The 23,082-nt window shown below is 44.6% G+C and overlaps 1 protein-coding gene across 4 annotated transcripts in view; it reads left to right on the forward strand.

Moving 5' to 3' along the window:
- ANXA11 (annexin A11) overlaps positions 1–23,082 on the forward strand; it is a 137,943-nt gene that overhangs the window by 69,856 nt on the left and 45,005 nt on the right. Inside the window, exon 1 of one of the 4 annotated variants that reach the window (XM_065553385.1) lies at positions 13,106–13,112. The exons of the other annotated variants lie outside the window; for them this stretch is intronic. The gene's annotated coding sequence lies outside the window, so the exon portion shown is untranslated. Of the gene's footprint in view, positions 1–13,105; positions 13,113–23,082 lie in introns of those variants that run through there. 4 annotated transcript variants of the gene reach the window in all.

The following is a 23,082-nucleotide window of genomic DNA, read 5'->3' on the forward strand; positions in this document are numbered from 1 at the left end:
GGAAAAAGGGGTAAACAATGAAGTGGCAACATTTTCAGATGGTACAAAACTACTGAAGATAGTTAAGTCCCAGACAGGCTGCCAAGAGCTACAAAAGGATCTCAAAACTGAGTGACTGGGCAACAAAATGGCAGATAAAATTCAATGTTGATAAATGCAAAGTAATGCACATTGGAAAACATAATCCCAACTATACGTATAAAATGATGGGGTTTAAATTAGCTGTTACCACTCAACAAAGAGATCTTGGAGTCATTGTGGATAGTTCTCTGAAAACATCCACTCAATATGCAGCGGCAGTCAAAAAAGTAAACAGAATGTTGGGAATCATTAAGAAAGGGATAGATAATATGACAGAAAATATCATGTTGCCTCTGTATAAATCCATAGTACGCCCCCATCTTGAATACTGTGTGCAGATGTGGTCACCCTGTCTCAAAAAAGGTATATTGGAATTGGAAAAGGTTCAGAAAAGGGCAACAAAAATGATTAGGAGCATCTGCCATATGAGGACAAATTAATAAGACTGGGACTTTTCAGCTTGGAAAAAGGACGACTAAGGTGGGATATGATAGAGGTCTATAAAATCATGACTGGTGTGGAGAAAGTAAATAAGGAAGTGTTATTTTTTACTCCTCATAACACAAGAACCCTCGGGTCACCAAATGAATTTAATAGGCTGCAGGTTTAAAACAAAAGGAAGTACTTCTTCACACAACATATAGTCAATCTCTAGAACTCATTGCCAGGGACGTTGTGAAGGCCACAATTATAACAGGGTTAAAAAAAGAACTAGGTAAGTTCATGGAGGATTGATAGCCATTGATGGGCAGGGATGCAATGCCATGCTCTGAGTGTCCCTAGCCCCTGTTTGCCAGAAGCTGGGAGTGGGCGACAGGAGATGGATCGCTTGTTGATTGCCTGTTCTGTTAATTTCCTCTGGGGCACCTGGCATTGGCCACTGTCAGAAGACCGGATATTGGGCTAGATGGACCATTCGTCTGACTCATTATGGCTGTTCTTGTGTTCTATGTTCTTATTCATGTGGGGAGGTGCGATTAGCAGTTTGTGTAGATGTCTACTTGAGCTAGCACCTAAACATAGCGGTGTGTCCATGGTGGCACAATCGGCCACTTGGCCTGGAGTACAATCCTTCCCGACCCCCTGGCTATTTATTCGGGTGGCAAGCCTAAGCTGTCATCCGTGCCACTGTGGACACGCTGCTATCTTTAGGCACTAACGTGGGTACCTCTATGTGAGCTGGGAGACATGTATCCCAGCTCAAATGTAGACATAGCCAGAGAAACGAACTGTCAGATGAATGGGAATCCCTGCCATGAGGGGGAGCATATACGGCAGGGGTGGGCAAACTTTTTGGCCCGAGGGCCACATCAGGGTTACAAAACGGTATGGAGGGCCAGGTAGGGAAGGCTGTGCCTTCACAAGCAGCCTGGCTCCTGCCCCCTATCCGGCCCCTCCCACTTCCCGCCCCCTGACTGCTCCCCAGAACCCCAACTCATCCAATCCCCTCTGCTCCTTGTCCTCTGACCGCCCCCTCCTGGGACTCCACCCCCTATCCAACGCCCCCCATCTCCCTATCCCCTGATTGCTCCTGCCCCCTGACAGGCCCCCCGACCCATCCAACCCCCCCCCATTCCTTGTCCCCTGACCGCCTCCTCCTGGGACCTCCGTCCCTAACTGCCCCCCCAGTACCCCACCCCCATTCAACCCTCCCTGTCCGTCCCCTCCCCCCGGGACTCCTCAACCCCCAGGGACCCCACCCCCATCCAATTCCCCTGCTCCCTGTCTCCTGACCGCCCATCCAACTGCCCCCTGTCCCCTGACTGCCTGTCGGGACCTCCTTCCCCTTATCCAACCCTCCTCTCCCCGCACCCCCTTACCATGCGATGGGAGTGTGCATGGCGGCTCTTTCCCTCAACCCATAAAATATATAAATACAACTGCCATTGGGTAAGCCACACTGCTCTACAGCCAAAATGCTTCTGAAATAAATATAGTCAAACTTTACTAATTCTGGGTCACTGAGAACAAAAATGATGCTTAAAATTGTTGATTGGCTCTAGTTTTCAAGATATGCTATTGGGTCAGTATATACGGCCCTCGACTTGGGAATGGCGGAGGATGAGTGAGTTATAAAGGGAAGGGATCTCAATTTAAACCAGAAATGACTAAAATACATCTTTGACTGGATCTATGAATAAATCTATGACTGGGTTTGGACAGTACTTGCTTCTTAGGCAAAACAATGAATGATGCAATCTGAAGCTGGTATTGCATCATACATGATATGAATTGCATCATGTTGTTCCTAGAAGTCATGGATGATGCAATCATAACGAAGCTTACATCACTCTGCTGAACAAATTGCCCTATATCAGCTCTAGAAATCCTCCAGTGTCATGCTCTGTTATTTGTCAGTGTTTGATTTTGCAAAAGGACACATTTCTGTTTAGCCAAAGTGAGCAGAGATGCCTCGTACTTGTGTGAACAGTGCAGATAACTTCTGCTATGTTTGTGGTGAAGTGACTTTTGCATCACAAAAGCGCAGTATAACCACTATGGTTAAGAAAGCCTATCACCTTTATTTTGGCTGCAAAATTGGAGATCAGGACAAGAGGTGGGCCCCACACATATGCTGCAACACTTGTGCAACAAATCTTCGCCAGTGGTTGACCAGGAAAAGGAAATCTATGCCTTTTGCAGTGCCAATGATTTGGAGAGAGCCAACAGATCATACCAGCAATTGTTACTTCTGCATGGTGCCTCCAGTTGGGAAAGGTGTGTCAAAGAAGAAAAAGTGGACTGTGCATTATCCAAACATTCCATCAGCTATATGCCCAGTACCCCACGGAGAAGGACTGCCGGTTCCTGATGCACCAGAATCATTCTCCCTTGAGTCAGACGAGGAAGAGGATGAAACTTCTGGTCCTGAACCATCAATGTTACAGGACCCACATTTTCTCCCATCCTTCTCCTCTGAACCACACCTCATAACACAAGGTGAACTGAATGACCTTGTCAGGGATTTGGAACTACCCAAGAGTAAGGCAGAGCTGTTGGGCTCCAGACTACAGCAGTGGAATCTCCTGGCAGGTGATGTTAGGGTTTTCATGTTCCGTGACCGTCAAAAGGATCTTGTCCCATTCTTCTTCATGGAAGGTGATCTTGTAGCCTGCAACAACATCGATGGTGTGATGGCAGCCCTCAACATCGTTCACGATCCAGATGAGTTGAGACTGTTCATTGATTCATTGAAGACGAGTCTTAAAGCTGTTTTTCTGCATAATGGCAATGTTTTGCCATCAATTCCAGTTGGTCATGCAGTCCATATGAAGGAAAACTATGACAACATGAAACAACTTTTGAGGTGCATAAACTATGACCAACATCAGTGGCAGCTTTGTGGCGATTTGAAGGTTGTTGCTCTCTTGCTTGGTCTGCAGACTGGCTACACAAAGTACTGCTGTTTTCTCTGCGAATGGGATAGTCGTGCAAGAGATTCCCACTAAATCAAGAAAGATTGGCCACTCCAACAGTCATTGGAGCCTGGGAGGAAAAGTGTTCAGCATCCACCACTTGTTGAATCAAGGAAGATTTTGTTACCGCCCTTACACATCAAGCTGGGTCTGATGAAGAACTTTGTCAAGGCCATTGACCAAACACAAGCAGCTTTCAAGTACCTCCGTGGAAAATTTCCAAGGTTAAGTGAAGCTAAGATAAAAGAAGGTGTCTTTGTTGGTCTTCAGATTCGTGAACTTCTTCGAGATGATGCATTTGACCATGCACTACGTGGCAAGGAAAAGACAGCATGGAAAGCCTTCCAGTTAGTGGCAACAAATTTTCTCGGAAACAACAAGGCAGACAACTACAGGTTGTTGATGGAAAACCTCCTCAAGGCATACAAAAGCCTTGGTTGCAACCTGTCACTAAAGATAAAAATTTTTTGCACTCTCATCTAGATTTTTTTCCACCGAACTGCGGAGCAGTGAGCGGCGAGCGATTTCACCAGGACATTGCAACAATGGAGAAACGCTATCAGGGCAAATGGAGCCCATCAATGCTTGCAGACTATTGCTGGACAGTGACAAGAGATGCTCCATTTAATGAATACAAGAGACAAGCCAAGAAGCGCCGCCGAGTAGACGCTGAATAGGACTAAACTGTGTACATAATAGTTTTTTGCCTTTTGTTTCATAATAAATTTTATTTATATAACCCTTTTGCTGATTTTTAAAGTGTTACATAAACAGGACAGGTGAAATATTATTATGTAAAGCAACCATAAACACATGAAAAGACCTAGGTTTACAATTTATGATTAAAACTCTACTATCTACACAATATACATAGACATAAAATGTAAAAACTTAAATATCTTAGAAACAGTAGCCAATCAGTTGTTTTAATTGTCATATTTGAATTCAGCACATCAAAATACATAATAAATAGCACATTTTCTCTCTGAAGCAGACGACTTCTCAAAAATTGTAGACCAGTGCCATCAGAAATAAATGTCCTAGACCAAGCCTTAAAATACATATAAGGCTATTTTCTCTGTTTACAGTGGAGTTATGCCAGCAGAGAACTTGGCCTCATATCTATCTCCTTATTGAGCAAGGCAGAGTTCCCAGACTCACTGAGGTTCTTGTGGAAATCCCACTTGCTAATCCTAGTAGTCACCAGAAGTCCTGCATCATGAGAGCCTGTCATGCTGTCCTGCAGTGGCTCAAGAGCATAGGTACCAACCTCAGGGCAGACTGTTAAGAACCAGGGCACAAACTCCAAATTGGTTCTGAGTTCTATACTTGTGTAAGTGGGGGAATGGTCCCGCTATTGTGGAGAACTTTCCTGGCTTCTGCACTGCCCCAGTGAAATGGGCTAGCGGAAGGATCTGAGTCCTCGCTCCCACTTCCTTTACTTGGAGGCCTCCCTGCCCCCAAGGACTCCCCTTGCACTCTTCTGTCTGGCAGAGTCCTCATAACCCTAACAAGGCTGGGCCCAGGATTCCTGGGGGGCTCGAGGCCCCCCCCCCCACCTTGCTGTGGTCACCTAGGTCAGGGGCTAGAGTGTCCCCTCTCCGGGGTACTCTCTCCGCACTGGATGCTCCTGACCCACTGATCATTACATAAGATTTAAAGCAATATAGTTTAGTTAATTAACAATTAGTTTAAAAAGGAATAAGGAAAAATGGGAAAGGTTGAAGGAAACACATCACCCCGCTCTGTGGCAGGAAACATTACAAACAGTGTCTCTGGAACATCAGGGCAGTTCAGTCTGTTTCTTGTAGGTGCCAGGCTCCTTCTCAGGCCCTGGCTTTGCTGCAGGGATGCTGTGGGTCGGACACTTCTCTGGCGGTGGCCTCAGGCTCTAGGTGGCAGGACCCTTCTTCCCAGCGTCGTCCCCGCCCTGTCAGGGTTACGATTCTCCTCCAAGTCTGGCCTGCAGAGCCTCTTGGCTGAGGCATCTCCCTTTGCTGGGCCCACTGCCCAGGGTTCCCCTCCTCTCCCCAGCTGCTCACCGCACCTGGCTCTGGACTGCACCACTCTGCCTCAGCAAGGCTGCAGCGCTGCTCTGCCTCCAGCTCCCTGGACTGCTTTTCTGGCCTCTCTGGCTGTGGTTGCTGCAGCTCTGCTCTCGGGGCAGGTCTGCTCTCTCTGGGCTGTGCTCTGGCTTTGGGGCTGCAGCTCTGCTCCCAGCAGCTTAGCTTGGGCCCCTGCTCTCTCCTTAGCTCGGCCCCACTATGTCTGACCCAGGCAATTCCAGGTCACGCGGAGGACAGGACCCCCCGGCCTCCTGACTCCTTGATTAGCCTGCCCGTCCTGTCAATCAGGCTGACCTGGAGTTTTGGCCTGTCCCCATTGCCCCTGGGGACTGTCAGTCTCAGGGACCTCATTTCCCAATGACCCTTCCCCTTTTAGTACTGGGAGCTAGCCAACCAAAACACCCCCACTGAATGTTAGTTGGGGGATAACAGTCTCCTTACACTTAGATTTCACTAGCCAATTATCACTAGCCAAATTCCTCAAGCACTGTACCAGCTTAACATGGAGTCATAGACAGTCCCCTGGGGTACTCTGATCTATCTTGTGATAGATGGTCCCTTACATTAAAATCACAACAATATTCAGATTACTCCCAGTCCCAAAGAACTAGTCCCTTGTCCCACTTCAATTGCACCTTAGATCTCTCACCAAAAACAATGCTTGTAGCCAAACTTGTAATAAACTGTCTAAAGAGTTACTAACTAGGAAAAGGAAATAAGTGTTATTTACAAGGCTAAAGCAGGTAAACATAGATAAACACAACTGGGTTCCGATCTTAAGTTTCTAAAAGTAATAGAAGTTTCTATAATAAGCAAACTTTCTATGTTCTTTAGCACTAACCTAGACTAAGCACTGGTATTCTTTTGTTTATGCTTAATAATCTTTGCCCTTCAGAGTTCAAGCAGCATAAAAGATACAGTTCCTCCTTGCTCGGGCTTTTGATTCCTTCCCACCTTCTGCAAATTCAACTGTTGGGAGGAATTCACTTGCACATCTCTTGGGGAGGAGGAGCAGTCAACAAAGTCTTTCATCCTCTGATGTTCCACAATGGTTTGTCTGGTGGGGAGTGAGCTAGGGTGCCCGGGCCTGCTTTATTGCACTGTAACTTGCAAGTGTAGCCAAGGCTTTAGTTTCCAGCTGGTGGTGTTGGCCTTCTTTTCTTGGCCAGGAAATAACACCTCCTGCTGGAAACTAAGGCCTTGGCTACACTTGCGAGTTACAGTGCAATAAAGCAGTCCCGGGCACCCTAGCTCACTCCCCGTCCACACTGGCAAGGCACGTAGAGCACTCTGACTCCGCAGCTACAGCGCTGCTGGTACTCCACCTCGGCGAGTGGAATAACGTTTGCTGTGCCCCCGCTGGAGCACCGTGGCGCAAGTGTGAATGAGGTGTTGCGTTACTGTGCTGTGATCAGCCTCTGGAAATTCCGTAATCCCCTTAAGTCAAGTGGCCACTCTTGTCATTGTTGTGAAATTGGCTGCAGGAATGCAGAAATACTCTTTCAAAGCTCTGTTTCGGAGAAGCCGGCTGCTTATCAGCTCTGAGAAAAAAACAAACATTTACTGTTTGCTTTGAGTGAGTGAGAGAGAGGCGGGGAGGGAGAGGGGGATATGAACTTACAAGACAGTGTGCTGACGCGCTCTCAGCACCCCAAAAAACCACTTCTCTCCCCCCACATACACACTCCCTGTCACATTCCATCCCCCCTCCCCCATTTGAAAAGCACGTTGCAGTCACTTGCATGCTGGGATAGCTGCCCATAATGTACTGGTCCCAATGCCGCTGCAAGTGCCGCAAATGTGGCCACGCCAGTGCGCTTGAAGCGGTCAGTGTGGACAGACTGCAGCGCTTTCCCTACTGCGCTCTACGAAGGCTGGTTTAACTCGCAGTGCTCTACATCTGCAAGTGTAGCCATGCCCTAGTATGTCACACTCAATGCTTCTCTTTTGTCTGGTGACTTACAGATGTAAACACTTCAATATTGCCTTATAACTAGGGCTGTCAAGCGATTAAAAAAATTAATTACGATTAATTGCGTGATTAATTGTGCTGTTAAATAAATGTTGTTCTATTATTGTTTAAGTATTTTTTGATGTTTTCTACATTTTCAAATATGTTGATTTCCATTACAAGACAGAATAAAAAGTGTACAGTGCTCATTTTACATTTATTTTTGCTTACAAATATTTGCACTAAAAAATTAAAATAAATAGTATTTTTCTATTCACCTTATACAAGTACTGTAGTGCAATCTCTTTTTATCATGAAAGTTGAACTTACAAATGTAGAATTATGTACAAAAAATAACTGTATTCAAAAACAAAACAATGTAAAACATTAGAGCTTACAAGTCCACTCAGTTCTACTTCTTGTTCAGCCAATTGCTAAGACAAACGAGTTTGTATACATTTACGGGAGATAATAGTGCCCACTTCTTATTTACAATGTCACCTGAAAGTGAGAACAGGCATTTGAAAGGCACTGTTGTAGCCTGTGTCGCAGGATATTTACGTGCTTCAAGCACCATGCCGGAGGATGTGTCCATGCTGATAATGGGTTCTGCTTGATAATGATCCAAAGCAGTCAGATGCCACCAGCAGAAGGTTGATTTTTGTTTGGTGGTGGTTTGGGTTCTGTAGTTTTTGCATCGGAGTGTTGCTCTTTTAAGACTTCTGAAAGCATGCTCCGCACCTCGTCCCTCTCAGATTTTGGAAGGCGCTTCAGATTCTTAAACCTTGGGTTGAGTGCTGTAGCAATCTTTGCATTTTGTCAAATCTGCAATGAAAGTATTCTTAAAATGAACAGCATGTGCTAGGTCATAATCCGAGACTGCTATAACATGAGATGTATGGCAGAATGTGGGTAAAAAAGAGCAGGAGAAGTACAGTTCTTCCCCAAGGAGTTGAGTCACAAATTTAATTAAAGATTATTATTATTATTATTATTATTTTTTAATCAGCGGCATTAACATGGAAGCATGTCCTCTAGAATGGTGGTTGAAGCATGAAGGGGCATATGAATGTTTAACATATCTGGCACATAAATACCTTGAAATGCTGGTTACAAAAGTGCCATGCAAATGCCTGTTCTCACTTTCAGGTGACATTATAAATAAGAAGTGGGCACCGTTATCTCCCGTAAATGTATACAAACTTGTTTGTCTTTGCAATCGGCTGAACAAGAAGTAGAACTGAGTGGACTCATGGGCTCTAAAGCTTTACATTGTTTTGTTTCTGAGTGAAGTTATGTAACAAAAAAAATATTCGTAAGTTGCACTCTCACCATAAAGAGATTGCACTACAGTATTTGTATGAGGTGAATTGAAATATACTATTTCTTGTGTTTATCATTTTTACAGTACAAGTATTTGTAATATAAAGTGAGCACTGTACACTTTGTAGTCTGTTGTAATTGAAATCAATATATTTGAAAATGTAGAAAAACATCCACAAATACTTAATAAATTTCAATTGGTATTCTATTATTGTTTAACAGTGTAATTAAAACTGCGATTAATCGCGATTTTTGAGTTAATTGCGTGAGTTAACTGCGATTAATCGACAGCCCTACTTATAACACGAGATACAGATATTATGACGTTAATGCATGCAGCAATTTACAAGCATTTCATAACGTCTGACCACTAAACATGTGCTTAGAATTCTAATACCTATTTTAATAATACTAACACACAGGTGAGTCAGATGACTTCCAGCTATGTATTAGTGTTCATTTGAGACATGGCAACCTTGGTGTGAGCTACCTGGTCTGCCAGCATCATGGTGTCAAAACTATCAAAATGATTTTTTGAAATCACATCTGTGGAGAGGGTTTAAAGTCATCAAAGCAGCTCTGTATGTAATATAATATTTAAGGGGAAGCCAGTGTAATGACTGTGTTGTTAGAAAAATAGTTGGGGGAGGGAGGAGCAGCATTAGCTTAAAAATCCATGCAGCGATTCTTTGCCTGAGCTCAAGCCTACAGAATATTTTATTTACTAGTTCATAAATCAGCCAGTTACTGTAAATGCAGCCTCTGGAGGACCATTTACTATCTGGTAGCATGGGAAAAAGGCAGCATGGGATGAAATGTAATTATAATCTAGAGATGGCAAGAGGGAAGCTCTGGTCAGAGTACAGATATGACCAAAGATGTGACAATAGCTGTGATATTAACAGGGCTGCTGACTCTAAGGGCAAGGCCCCATGTATTCTTTAGCGGAAATCCTGTGTCCGCTCCAGGTAAATTCACAGATGGAGGCTTATCCTGAATTAAATCTGAAAGTGAGTAATACAACAAGTGCTCTTTCCCTTCTGTTAATGTGATTTGATATCAAAATAAATAGTTTTACACTACTCCTAGACCCTTATTTCTCACTGTACCATTTTATACACCCAATGTAACACTATAGGTGTTTAACTGCATTATATGAGCTATGTGGGGGAAAAGATGGAGTCTTGACCATTGGTTAGGGACACCTTTGGCTTTGGGTGCCTTGAAAGGCAATTTGGCCATGTAAAATAAGCATAAAAGTTAGATGTTAAGGTAAGAAAAGAAACAGTTTAAACATTTTGTCACTTCTTGTCGCTTATATTTCAGTTAATGTTCCCTGTAACGAGTGGGGTAGTAGTTTGTCCCTCTTTCAGTTATTGCTCTAAGCTGTTTGAAGATGGAATAGGTTTTTCGGCACAACCATAAGCACTAGAAATGTAGTTTTTTAAAAAAATTTAAATTTAGGCTGTGGAGCAGAATCCTGTGGCAAATCTGCAGGCAAAGGAGTCCTTTAGTAGTTCATGGGTAAGGCTCTGTGTTTGTCATGGAAGTCATGAATTCCGTTACTTTCTGTGACTTCTGCAGCAGCCCCATGCGGCTGGACCAGGAGCCGCCTGAGCAGCTTGGGCAGCCCCCAGGTCAGTTGTACTGGCTGCTGCTGGGCAGTGTCGGGCGGGGGGCTCTGCCCCCCAGCAGCAGAAGTTTTGTGTGGGGGGGGGGTTCAGGGCTTGGGGCCGCAGCTTCCCAGGAGCTGGGTAAGGAGCAAGGCCGAGCCCCCCCCCCCCCCCCCCAATCCCCCTCCCCCTGAGCACCTGCGTGCCTGCCCCCACTCCCCAGGTAGCAACTCCCTCCCCAGCACCCGTGCTCCCTCCCCAGCACCCGTGGTGCCCCGAGCACCCACCCACCCCCCGAGTTTTAGTCAGGTATTTTTAGTAAGTCATGGACAGGTCATGGGCCCGTGAATTTTTCCATGACTTTTATTAAAAATACCCGTGGCTAAAATGTAGCCTTATTCATGGGGCCTACCTAGAGGCAATGGCACCACAAATATGCAAGGAAGTCACCTGCAATAAACTCAGCTTTGTCATTGTTCAGCTGAAGAAAATGATCTGACATCTGGGTATGGACTTGGGTAAGACACAGTAGCACAGAGAGAACCTGTGAAAGAGAAGATTGGAGCTCAGTGTCATCAGAATAACGATGATGATTCAAATGTACAGTCAAATATCTGAAGTTTGATACTAAAACACCAGGGTTCTCAAAATAGAGCCTGCTAGATTTTCTACAATATACAGAAATTATATAGGGATAGAATGCACAGGTAGAACTAATAAGTAGTGTTCTGATGCTTCACACACCTTTTATAATGAATAGTGTTGATGGAGGTAGTCCTTTTTTTTTTTTTTTTTTTTTTTTTTAATTATGGTGCTCCCCTCCCCAGCATCTCTGCTAAATGGTTTGCTGTTGACTTGAACAACAGTCACCTTATTGTATTTTTCAGCTTCTGATATTATGCAAATACTGTATTTCCCTTCTTGCAGCTGCCAGGGTGAAATATCCTGCCGTGCTGCAGGTATATAGATAGTGAAAAGGGCAGCAGTAAATATTTACATTTGCACGGCCGCCCGCAGCTCCCAGTGGCCGCAGTTCGCCGTTCCCAGCCAATGGGAGTTGCGGGAAGTGGGTTTTAGTTTGGGCCGATCTTCAATAGCATTGTTCAGCCTTCACAGTGTTATTTATAAAGGGACACTTCCAGCCTGAAAATCACATTTTGTCTGAAAATATTGTACCTGGGATAGTTACAAGTACCAGATTACAAGTACCTGCTACATTTGACGAAACTTTGGATATAATCAGGCTGGACCCCCTGTAAAGTCAGTCAGTTTCTCCATTGCTGAAAAGACTTGTAAAATTGTTGGAACAATTTTTTTTTTTTTTTTTTTGGAATAGTAATGATAAAAATCTGGAGATGATATAGAAAGGAGACTGTCTCAGAAATGGTATGTTTAGGCTTAAAAGGATTGTATTGGTAAAGGTCAGTAAATGTTGCTTTCACCATATACACACAAACTGACAATGTTTACAGATAGCAAAGTAAGAAAAATGTTGCTTGGGAGCTTGACAGGGTCAAAATCCAATAATTTAGACTTTTAAATTAGGCTTTTTACAAATGGACAAGCAAATGAATAGTGAAAACAGATATGATTTGTTGACTAAAGAATATTGTCATGATGTTGATAATTTGTTTTAACAGTTAATAAAACTTTAACTTTTTGAATCTCAATATCTGTCATCAAATAGCTGTCTCCCAGGCATAATTTCATACAACTGTTAAAATTTAAATTGATAAAATAAAAAAACTTAAAATGAACATCAATATTTGTTCAAATTAATTTTAAAAATTGAATTCTGCCCAGTGTTTTTATGTTAAAGATTTAAATTGACTATGTTATTTTCAAAATTGTTTAGTTGATTCAACATGTGCTGGGGTTGAGGTGATGGAAGGGTCACATATCGTAAGGGTTGTAGCACTTCAGTGTAGACACGAGCTACAGCGGCAGGAAGGGTTTTCCAGTCGGTGTAAGTAATCTACCTCCCCGAAGTCGACAGAAGCAGACCGTGTAGCGCTGTCTACAATGGGTTTTTTTTCCTCACCTCTGAGTGACGCAGTTAAGCTGACTTAATTTTCTAGTGTAGACAAAGCGTTTCTTTTTTTTTAACTACACTTTTGACTATTTTAGTAAAATGTTAATTACTGTGGAATGCATGGATTTCTGATTTAAATACAGTTCACTTGGTGCCTGTGAAGAATTAGTTGAGGCACAGCAGTAACTCTTTGCTGTCATTAATGAACAAAGCACACAGTCAAAGTATGACTACTGAATACGGTACTTTGCATATTGACTTCCTGGACAATTCAGCACCTGAGGGAGTTAAGTATGTAGTGAATGTTGTTACACTAGTCTCCATAAAAAACTGTTGACTGATTATATGCAGACTGATATTTAACTGTGTTTTGAGCTTGGTCTTGCCAAATCTAGCTAGCTTCTTACAGATAGGGTGACCGGATGTCCCGATATTGGGGACTGTCCCGATATTTAACCCTTTGTCTCACATCCCGATCAATGTACGATCGGAACACCATTTGTCCCGATTATTCGGGGTGAGGAGGCGAGCGGGAGGGAGGCGCTGACCCCGTGGGTGCTCTGGGGCTGGAGCCAAGCTCCCCCCTCCTTGCCTCCTTCTCCCCTCCCTCCCCCAGTGCACCGCGTCCCCGCTCCTCCCCCCCCCTTTTAGCGCTTCCCGCCACCTAACAGCTGTTTGGCGGCGCTTAGCGCTTTCCAAGGGGGAGGAGCGGGTACGCAGCGCGCTCAGGGGAGGAGGTGGAGAAGAAGCAGGGCAGGGGTGGGGACTTGGGGGAACGGGGTGGAATGGGGGCAGAGCGAGGGTGGATGCTTGGGCGGTAAGAGGTGGGGGATGGGCGAGCATCCACCCAGCAGAGGGGAAGTCAGTGCCGTAGGGGTGAGGGGCGGGCGGGCGGGGAGTGCAAAGAGGCGAGCAGTGGGTGTGGGACTGAGGAGGGACATAGCAAGCCAGTGGCAGGTCAGGGGATGAGGAAGGGCGCGGTGTGGGGGCTGAGCAGGAAGGGAGTGGGTCCTGGGGCAGAGTGGGGGCAGAGGCTGGGAGGAGCGGGGATGGACTGTGGGCGGGGCTGATGGCACCCCAGTGTGTCCCGATATTTTAGTGTGGTGATCTGATCATGCTACTTACAGAGCACATTCATATATTTATACTGCATAGGTTTCACAAATACAGCTTCTACAAAGGTCTCTTCCAGCCAGTATTTCTCAACCAGGGATATGCAGAGGTTTTCCAGGGGACACACCAACTCATCTAGATATTTGCCTAGTTTTACAACAGGCTACATAAAAAACAGTAGCGAAGTCTGTATAAACTAAAATTCATACAGACTTGTTTATACTGCTTTGTATACTATACAGTGAAATATAAGTACAATGTTTGTATTCCAGTTGATTTATTTTATAATGATGTGCTAAAATGAGTAAGTAAGCAATTTTTCAGTAATGTGACACTTTTTTGTATTTTTATATCTGATTTTTGTAAGCAAGTAGTTTTTAAGTGAAGTGAAACTTAGGGGTACAGAAGATAAATCAAACTCCTGAAAGGGGTACAGTTGTCTGGAAAGATTGAGAGCCACTGGGGTTTTCCATCCTAGTGTGTATGAGATTGTCTCCTTAGAGCTAGGTGTTGTTGTTGTTGTTGTTGTATTTTTCCCCTTCTTTTGCAGTCTCTGGAACAGAAATACAAGTATTTGCAATAGAGGTTTTGAAAGGCTTCTGTATTTCTTTTTTTATTTCCCCGAGCTAAGTGGAGAGAATTCCTGAACCCTTAGGCCACAGAGGGTGGCTGATACATTCTCTAAGGCCCCACCTTATAAAGTTTGTTACAAACCCCCGCCTTGTTTACTGTTTGTTGTATAATACAAATTGCCAACATGGTTTGTTTATTCTTTTTTAGACAACTTAAATATGACACTGCTTTTTCCTGTGTTCGTGTTTTCATATCAAAGAAAAGGGCAAGGTTATTTTAGTGCTGTTTGACTCTTTGAAAAAACCTACTCAGAGTAATTAAGACAAAAAGGCTAAATATTAAAGGCTGAAACTTTGCAAGGTTTGGGCTGTGTTGGACATATGCCTTTTAAAATAGAATATTCTAAACCTCTGAGGAGTAATTGAACTCTGAAAAACATCCATGATATTTGTATGGAGGCTGTTTTATCTATTCTCCAAATGACTTTATAGAAAATATTAGGATTAAATCATAACCGTTCAATTGAATCATATATTCCAAGAGCTCATAGACCTCATTTGATGTCAGCTGAAGATGTTTTCCTTATGCAAACATCTTGTTTTTACAGTGTGTCTCAAAGCAAGTGTCATAATGTGTGTATTGTCAAAAATGTTTTTTGACTGGAAGTATAAGAAGCATTTCAAAATGAACTACCATGGTGGTGCTACAAAAGGAAAATGATCAATCAGGGCTGCTTGTAAACTGAGAGATGGAATTAATTGACCTTTTGACACTGGGTGGGGAAGTTAGAAGCTTGGACAGACACAGTTAAAGGCTTTGGTGTTTGTTGTCCCCCAGTATGTATTGAGAGACTTTTTAATAAACCAAGAGCTTGTCTACGTGGTGCTTTAGTCCGTACTTGAGGAGCCTCAATTTTAGGGCACTCCAGTGTGTTGCACAACAACTAGCTCTTGTGAACTATGCTGGTATTCACTAAAAGCTCTCTAATGAGCATTAATGTAATCCCCCACACCCACAGGGGCTGAACTAGCCCAGAGAGCACAGAACAGAATGATTGGGGAAACAAATGTTCAGCTGCATAATAATAATACAGGATTTTTGGAGTTAAAAGCTGGACTTTTCTGTGGATATAGCAATCAAGAGCTGATGATGATTGGCTGCTCCATATCATGCTAGTTAACATATTAACCCTTCCCCTACTCATCTGGAATCCTAATGCAAAGTTCCCCTTAAAAATAAGCATACAGACATTTTCTTTCCTTTGCCTGTGATTTCCTCTGACTTAATGCTGGTGAATTGTGCTAGAGACCGTGGTCCTGCATATGTCACAAAATGTGCAGTGGTATAGGTGCGGATGTTTTTGTATCGCTCCTCCGTCCTACCGCTGGGCTGATTTGGAGGAACTACATCCACGGCTGAGAAACCAGTTCGGTCTCCAAGCTCATTCAGTCCATGACCTTTCCTGAGAATGTGGGCGTCCCGGTGGTATGATATTGATGAGAACATGGGCTTATGTTGCCCATTTATTTCACATAGATTGAAAGTTGTAATTTGATGGCTGTTTGGCAGTCACTACCAACTGTGCTAACATAAGTGGGACCTACTGTGAATCATCTTTAAAGGGTCTTGGTGTGGAGCTGCTGAATTGATCACTTCATCAAATCAACCTTTGAAACTCCACAGTAGTCCTATTGACTATGCAGAATCCTCACTAACCACTGGTAAAAGAAACCTTTGCTACTTCAAGGAAATAGAATAGAAGGGCAACAGTTTGTTACCGTTCTTAAATATGGTAGAACTCTTTTCTTTCTTTTCTGTCTCTGTCTGTGTTTATTACCACCCTGGATGGTGATACATTTGATTCAGTTGTAACAACTGAAGACTGAGAGTAGAACTCCAGTAAGTTGAGCACCTCCTGCTCTTTCAAAATAGCATGGTACCTTCTCTAGCTTTATTCCAGTCCAAAGGCAATTCCAGAAGATCTGGGGGGCTCCTGAAGACCATTCATTTCTGTCACCCCACCATTCCGATTAAACAGAGAGGAGCAGCAGACCCCAAGAGTGTGGGGCAAAGGTAGAAGGCAGCATCCAGGCTGTGGCTATGGCTAAGGAGACCTTAAGCAAGCTTTGTTGCGGGTAGTGGCTGTAGCAGTGGTGCTGGAGAGGATCCTGAAGCAGTTGTTGGGGGAAGGAAGGGCTTGAAATCACTCCCGTTAGGGACAGCAGATGGTGGTCGATCTGATGCAACTCTAGTCTGAGGCAGAAGCAACTTTTTTTTAGGTGCAAAAATGTGTCTTAGAACAGGCTTGCACAACATGCAGCCTGCGTGGGCTCACTGTACGGCCCGCGGGGGTTGAGTAGATAGGCTCACTGTGCGGCCTGTGGGGGGGGGGGGGGTGAGTAGGCAAGCAGTGGGTGAGGGAGGGGGGCTGAGTAGGCGAGCGGGGTGGGCAGTGGCGGGGAATGAGTAGGCGAGCCGGGCGGGTGGAGGGCTGAGGAGGCGAGTGGGGCGGGCAGTGGCAGGGGGGCAGGTGAGCCGGTGGCGGGGGAGAGGGGGCTGAGGAGGCGGGCAGGCAGTGGCGGGGGGGGGGCAGGTGAGCCGGCGAGCCGGAGGGGTGGGGGGGCTGAGGAGGCAAGCGAGCAGGCAGTGGCGGAGGGTGAGTAAGTGAGCCGGGGGAGGGGGGGCTGAGGAGGCCAGTGGTGAGTCGGTGGCTGACCTGTTCTACTGATCTGGTCTGGCTCCCATCCCCTCTCCCAGGGCCAGCTCCAGGCACCAGCAAAACAAGCAGGTGCTTGGGGCGGCACATTTCTAGGTGCGGCATTCTGGCGCCGGCCATCATAGGTGCCGACTCCGGGGCATGGGGAAAAAGTGCCCCCGCCGCCCCAGCTCGCCTCCGCTCTGCTTCCACCTGCTCGCCTGAGCGCACCGCCGCCGCTCCGCTTCTCCCCTCTCCCTCCCAGGCTTGCCCGCGCGCGAAACAGCTGTTTCACGCAGCAAGACTCGGAGGGAGGAGAAGCCAACCGGCGGGGCGCTCGGGGGAGATGGCGGAGGTGAGCTGGAGTGGGGAGGTGGTTCCTCTACCCCCCCCCCGTTACTTCCTGCGCCCCCCCCCCAACCTAGCTCACCTCCGCTCTGCCTGCTCCCCTGAATGCGCCTCCGCTCCACTTGTCCCCCCTCCCTCCCAGGCTTGCCATGTGCGAAACCGCTATTTCGTGCAGCAAGGCTGGGAGGGAGGAGAAGCCAAGCGGTGGGCGCTCGGGGGAGACGGAGGTGGTGGAGCGGAGGTGAACTGGACCGGGGGAGCGGTTCCTCTACCCCCCCCGTTACTTCCTGCTCCCCCTCACTCTAGCTCACCTCTGCTCCACCTGCTCCCCTGAACATGCCGCTGCTCCACTTCTCCGCCCTCCCTCGCCTGAGAGGGAGGGGGGAGAGTCGGAGCGGTGGCGTGCCTGGGGGAGCAGGCGGAGCGGAGGTGAGCTAGGGCGGGAGGTCGCGGGGGGCCCACAGGAAACAATGGGGGGGAGGAGAAATGCAGCACGCCGGGGGAGGAGGCGGTGCTGGGGATTTGGGGAAGGGGTTTGGAAGGGTGGAGTTGGGGTGGGGCCGGGGGCAGAGGGGCATGAAAAAGAAAGGGGAGGCGGCCAAAAATTGTTTTGCTTGGGGCGGCAAAAATCCTAGAGCCGGCCCTGCCCTCTCCAAGGGTTGCAGCTGTCTGGAGGTGCCTGCCTTTCACACCTTCCTCATTCGCACCTCATTCATTCAACAGGGCAATTAATTAAAAGTGGGGGGAAGATCTTATTTTACTTCTAGCAAAAAGACATTTTTCTTTTACCTTAATTATACTACCTTAGGGGCCCGCTATAACATATTACCGAGGTTAAATACTGCTGTTTCGGTGGGGCGGCGCTGGGGAAGGAGGGTTTGTTTCCGTGGGGCGGGCAGTGCTGGGTGGGGGGGGGGGGGGGGTTTGGCAGCGCTCAGGAAGTTATGGCCCTCAGCTGTTTTCTTTGGAGTAATCGGGCCCTCGCCGCTTTACGAGTTGTGCAGGCCTGCTTTATCTGGTCAGAAAAAGAACTTTCCTCCCTTCCTCTTAAATCAAGTTGTACATTGATTGGTTGCCAATGGTTGTTTGTCTCAGCCAAATGTTTTCTGGATATCCTTGTGTGGGGAAATACTGGCTTAAACTTGTGCATCCAATTGCACACTCAAAAGACTGTACATAAGAATAAAGGGTAAAAAAAAATTCTTAAGAAAGAAAGAATTGCATTTTTCTCAAGCAAGATGAATATTAACCTTGAATTTCCAGGGTTTTTAACTTAAAAAAAATAAAAATAAAGTCAACATGCATTGGACAGCATGGATAACATTGGCCAAACAACTGCAACTCTGCTCCTGCTCTGCTTTCAGTCTGTAGGATTACCAGAAAAAACAGAAACAAAAACAGAAAACAATCCTCTTTGCTATCAGTATTAGATCTTCAGCACGCCAGCAACTCTGAAAACTGAGAGGATCTAACTGAATAATCTTAGATTATATTTTAGACTCTGTGTACAACAGCACTTAAACCAATGTGCACCCAGTATCATGACGCTACAGTAAATTACTCCTGCCTTCTTTAAGTCACCAGAAGACCACCAGCTTTTCTCTCTCTTGCTCAAAAATGACCACATTTCAGACAACTTCTAATGTACACGGGGTTTCAAGTGGTGTCACACTGCTAAGACTCAGTCTGAATAGGTAATAATCATATCTGGATCTAGCAATATCTTAAAGGCCAAAGCAAAATTTATATAGTTTGCACACCAAGAAGTAGGGTGACTGCAAAGTTACTTTTAATATCACACTGCTATGAGCTGGGTGAAATCTGGTTATGCTCCCTGGGGGGTCAGGGCTGTGAGGGCTGAAACCACCACCTCCCGTTAGTGCTAAACTCTTGTTTATGAGCTGCCTGATACTAACAACCTCTGGCCACATAAGCACTGTCTTCCAGGTCTCCGCAGGCTTTGCTCTCTCTGTGCAGACAAGCAATAGGCATATACCAACCCCCACAACCCCCTTGACACTTCTCTGTCACTGGACACTCACAGAAATTAACAGGCTTGCAGGCCCCAAAGGGCTAGTATGCACACAGCTATATTGGTACAATTCATGATCAGGTCCTTGATAACTTCACAGCACGGAGATATATTTATAGTGAAAACAATTGTAAGTTTAATAATAAAGATTAAGATCTAAGACAGCAAGCAAGGATAACAAGTGGGAACAGAAATAGTTACATAGAAAACAAGAAGGTATAACATACTTCTTAGAGTCTCAGCTTACCTTTTACAGGCAAACCATCTGTCTAAAAGTAGTCTTGTCTCACCCAAAGCTTTATTGCAGCATTTCCAACCAAGACAAGTTGGGATCCCATTTTCATGAATGTAATTGCACTGATCAATTACTCCCAAGGTACAGGATAATTGGGTGCTGTCCTTGTCCTCCAGTTACAATGCAGTAAACTTTTGACATATACTCCCCACACACCAGTGTTTTGTTCTCCAGTGTGCTCTTTACTATTGATTTCACATCCCCCAGTTGGTTCCGTATGTAAAATGGGTTTCCATTGTGTTGGCTTACAGTGCTTGAGGCAGTCTAGCCTTCTTCTCACCCTCACATATAGCTCTCTTCTGTCATGGCAATAATGCTCTTCTAATTATCTATCCCATATGAAGTCCTTCTCTGATATCCAGATAACAGAGTAGCACTACATTCAGGTAACTTGTGGGCTACTGTTCCTATGGGCTAGGGTTCCTGTTAGATTCCAGGACCAGAAAACATCTGCTTTAATTATCGGAGGGGTAGCCGTGTTAGTCTGAATCTGTAAAAAAAGCAACAGAGGGTACTGTGGCACTTTTAAGACTAACAGAAGTATTGCAGCATAAGCTTTCATGGGTGAATGCCCACTTCATCTGCTTTAATGTGAGCTTAGTTTATTTTCCTGTTTGAATGTTTTTGTTTCACAAAATTGTTTTGTCACATGCACTGTGCAGGGCTTTATGGCACTAGATGTATCCTTAGTTACTTAGTGTTAATGACTAAGTTTTTCTAATAGTTTGAGGTCTGTTTAAGGGTACTCATGACAGCTGTCAAAATTCCTGAAAACTATGGGGGGAAATCAACGGATTGCTTTCAGTTTTCCAGGCTGTAATGGTCAGTACACAGTCTCTGTTGCAAGGAATCCTACTGATACTAGTGTATCTTGTTTGATTGCAGTTGAACTGAGTTGCTGTGTACAGGCTGAAGTGAAAAAAAAATGGCTTAAATAATTAATATGGCTGAAAGTGAAAGTAAACAGGCTCTAAATACCAGAATCAAATATGCTAGGAAATGTCTGACACCAGAGTATTTTCTGAATAATGTGAAATTTGTAATTATTGACTAGCTTTGCTTCTGATCCTACTGTGGTACGGTTCTGTATTGCTGAAAATTAAATACTAATTAAAAATATAACAGAACTCTGTAGTATGCTTTTGTTAATAGAACTGCTTTATTGAGGAACCTTCATACTGAGCTGCTGTGTGGTGGAAACAGCTTCTTTTCTCCTGCTTTGACCTTGTTTTGACCAGGATTTGTAACTGCAGCTTCTGTGATTTATTTTATTGTATTCCCCCCCCCCCCTCCCCCCACACAACAGCCAGGACAGAAAATGTTGTGATGTCTTCCAAGGAAGTAATATTATAGTGTGTTATAAAATTAGCAAACTTCAGTAATGGTTTTTCTCCTGATTCTGCTCCAGGAAGCAATTTTAAACACATAATTTAAAATATGAGGGTTTTTTTTTTTTTTAGGTTAATTCATTTTTTGTTTTCCTCATGATATAAAGAAGAACAGGAGTACTTGTGGCACCTTAGAGACTAACAAATTTATTAGAGCATAAGCTTTCGTGGACTACAGCCCACTTCTTCGAAAGCTTATGCTCTAATAAATTTGTTAGTCTCTAAGGTGCCACAAGTACTCCTGTTCTTCTTTTTGCGGATACAGACTAACACGGCTGCTACTCTGAAACCTGTCCTGATATAAAATTATTCTACCTAACTGCCAGGGGGCAAATTTATCACTTACACATGGGAGAAAGAAGAAGGACAAAATGCAGGGTCAGCTATAGGTAGTCAGGAAGTTTCTTCAAGAGGAAATGTAGCCAAACTCCAAACCTGGAGACAATGGACCTTTCTGGGCCTGCGTCCTGTAGATAGCTAACCGCTTAGTTTGCAAAATAAGCAAGGAGGAGGGGGCAAATAGATGAACAATAAGGGGTCATAAGAGGGGCAGATACATGTAGCTTGCTAATTATGTATGGTAATGATAGCAAATTTTGGCCAATCATAGGGTGATAGATTATCATAAACAACTGAATATAATGCTTTGGTGTAAGTGTTTTCTTCGTTCTTGCTGACTTATGAGCTCGAACCCAATTGCAATTGAAATAAACGGATCGCCCCTCCCAGGGCTCCTTGCTTGGCTAGCTGTGTCCGTCTCTCCTTATTCCTCAGCTGGAACGGACAGAAATTTCTATGACACTCACTTACCATCGTCTCACGGGTTGTTGAAAGCACCTTTGTGTAGGGAATCACAGGCTCGGTGAATGAGACTGTAGTGCTTTTTAAGGATGATTATACATGGTTCTCAGTAACATGTCTCTTGGATAGAAACCAGAAAGGTTCCCAAAGAGAAACCATGAATGGTACTTTCTGCACATGAGATAGGGCTTATGTCAAATCACAGATTGAGACAATGTTTAAACTTACTGCAATGGGTTTAAAATATTTTATTGAATTAGGTCATATCTACAGTTTAAAATGGAGGAAGTCTAGACAAGTATTTGAAATTATATAAAATAAACACACATACCTCCCCCTTTTTTTTTTGGGAGGGAGGGAGATATGTCAGATAAGAGCTCTTTAATAATGATGAACATGACTTGCATTCAGCATAGGGTGACCAGATAGCAAGGGTGAAAAATCAGAACAATCAGAACAAGGGGGTAGTGGGGGGGGGGGGGGGTAATAAGTGCCTATAGAAGACCAAGTCCTAAATATTTAAGGCTGTCCCAATAATATTGGGACATCTGGTCACCCTAATTCAATGTGGACCAGGACAAATCTGACTTAATGATGAGAATGATTATATCTTGCTCAACCCTGGGTTTAATCATAGTTAGCTGATAGGATGCTGCATGTGGCTTGTCCTCATCTACACTGACTGATAAATGGGTTCAGCATTATAGCCTAATTTGATTAGCCATTGGTAAAGTGTGACAGAATTGACACCACACTTGGGTAGAATTTCCCAACAAGAGAGAGAGGAGCTGAGGCAGCATGGTCTCGAGAATTACGGTGCTGGGCTGGACTCAGGAGATCTAGATTCTATTCCCAGTTTTGCCACTGACCTACTATGAGCCTTTAGCCAGATCACTTCACCTATGTGCATGTTTTTTCCCCTCCATCCTTTGTCTTGTCTTATTAAAACTGCAAGGTCTCTGGGGCAGGGACTTTCTTACTATATATTTGGTACAAGACACCAAGGGGGCCCTGGTTTAAGCACTACTGTGATGCATATAATGCTAATTAGATTAAAAGAGGTTTTACAACAAAAATAGACCATGACATTCCTTCTCTCATGCTCTTGAGCATGGCACCTATGCCCAGTGAGTTCAAACTCTGGGCATCCTATTAAAATTTTGTGAAGCTTTTTCTTGCTGCCCTTTGTAACAAGCTTTCTGCCAGCATTACCAACCAATTCTCTAGTAGTGAAGTAAGCTGCTTTTTCTGTATAATTTTATTTACCTTTTTGCATTTTGGTCTTATGCATATTGTAAAACACATACTGTCTTTTGTGATTTTTTTTTTTTCCAACCACATTGGTTTATATGGGG

Source organism: Chrysemys picta, chromosome 7, assembly GCF_011386835.1.
Source record: "Chrysemys picta bellii isolate R12L10 chromosome 7, ASM1138683v2, whole genome shotgun sequence".
NCBI classification, from domain to species: Eukaryota; Metazoa; Chordata; order Testudines; family Emydidae; genus Chrysemys; species Chrysemys picta.